Source organism: Parus major, chromosome 17 (assembly GCF_001522545.3).
Source record: "Parus major isolate Abel chromosome 17, Parus_major1.1, whole genome shotgun sequence".
Lineage (NCBI taxonomy): Eukaryota > Metazoa > Chordata > Aves > Passeriformes > Paridae > Parus > Parus major.
This window is the reverse complement of record NC_031785.1, coordinates 9,922,525-9,924,408: the sequence shown is the minus strand read 5'-3', so window position 1 is coordinate 9,924,408 and position 1,884 is coordinate 9,922,525.

Below are 1,884 nucleotides of genomic sequence, written 5' to 3'. Positions count from 1 at the left end.
CTGGCCACAGAGATGACTCCACTTGTGCCGGGCAAGGAGAAGAGGCGGCTGCGGGCCCAGCTCCTCCCCGGCTCCGGCGGGAGCTGATTGGAGCGGGCATGGCTGCCTGCCCCGGGCTCCCTGCATTTGAGCCTCTTGCAGAAGCTGACAAACCAGACTGGGCAGAGCCGGGCTCGGCAGGAGGCTGTGCCTGCACGGCCGCCCCTGGCGGGCAGCACCCGGTGCCCTCTGCTCTGGACCGTGGCGGGTCAGTACTGCGCTGGTGCTGGGGAGGAAGAGGAGGAGGAGGAGGAGGAGGAAAGGGCTGTTGGATGCTCACGGTGCTGCCCCTCTTGGGGTGGCCTCTCGGTGAGGGCGATGCGGCTGCACCCGGCGCCAGAGGCTCCTGAGCCGCTGCTCTGGGAGGGCTCCGCAAACCTCACCGGGGGGATGTTGGGACTCTGCGCTGCCTTCGAACCCTTCAGGCAGCCTTGCTGAAGGAGCCTCCTGCCCTGGAGCAGCACCCGCGTCCCGCAGCCAGCCCCGAGGGGCACCGGGAGGCCGGGGGCGAGTGGGGCGGCTTCTGTGGCCGCCCTGATGGAGCCGGCGGCGGGCGAGGAGGCAGAACCCGGCCCGGGGCTGGTGCAGGTGCCCGCTGGGGAAGGCCGAGCCGGGCAGAGGGACGAGAACGAGACCGTGGGGTCGGGGGGCCCCGGGGAGCCGCCCCGAAGCCGTGGAGATGCTGCCTGGGGATGCTGGGACCTGCCCGCGGCCGAGGATGCCAGGGAGCCGCTCCTGCCCGGGCATGAGGAGCCGCCTGCCCGCGGTGCCTCCCTGCCCGCGGGGCACGATCCTCCCGCTGCCGACAGCACCGGGCCCGGCCTGCCCCGCGGGGAGAGCCCATCGCCCATCGAGAGAGCGTCCAGCTCCATCCCGAGCCTGTTCGGCGGCGCAGAGGAGGCTCGGAGCGATGGGGCGGCGGCAGAGCCGTGTCCCGAGCCGGCGGGCAGCGAGGACGAGTGTCCCATCTGCACCGAGCCCTACGACGAGCGGCGGCACAAGGCGGCCGTGCTGAACTGCAGCCACGGGCTGTGCCGCTCCTGCCTGCGGGCCATCATGGACACGGCCACCGAGGCCGAGCTCGGCCGGGTGCGCTGCCCCATCTGCCGCCAGAAGACGCCCATGCTGGAGTGGGAGATCTGCAAGCTGCAGGAGGAGCTGCTCCTGCTGCACTCCCAGCCCGGCTCCCCCGGCGCCCTGGCCGCCTCCCGGCCCCCTGCCCTGCCTGCCCGGCGCCCGGGCCTGGCCGGTGCCCTGGAGCATCGCTTCCAGGTTCGCTTCCACACCAGCCGCATGTTCGGGTGCCTGCCCTGCGTGCGGTACCCGCCCTGCCTCATCCGCGCCCTGGCCCGGCTGGAGCGCCGCTGCCGCTGCTGCTACCTCGTGCTGCTGGCCCTGCTGCTGGCGGCAGAGATGCTCAGCCTGCTCCTCATCTTCCTCCCCATCGTCCTCATGGTGATGCTGTTCCTCATCCTGGACAAATAGCGGTGTCTGTGTGCCCTGGGGCTGAGCGCGGCCCTGCCCGTGCTGCGGTGCCGAGCCTGTGACCCTGGTGCCTGGGACAGCTGCTCTGCCAGCGAGCCCCGGCGGCTGAGGCACAGCACGAGCAGGAGCAGAGGGAGGTGACCCTGGAGCTGGGCACCGCCAGGTGCCACATCAGTGCCGCAGCCAAGGGACAGATGGAGCTGGAGCCCTTCCTGCACATCCCTGGCCTGGGGGCTGGGGACCAGAGAGGATCTGCGGGCAGAGCACGGCTGTGCTGTGCCATGGAACTGTGCTGTGCCATGGAACTGTGCTGTGCCATGGGGCTGTGCCATGGGGCTGGGCTGTGCCATGGGGCTGTGC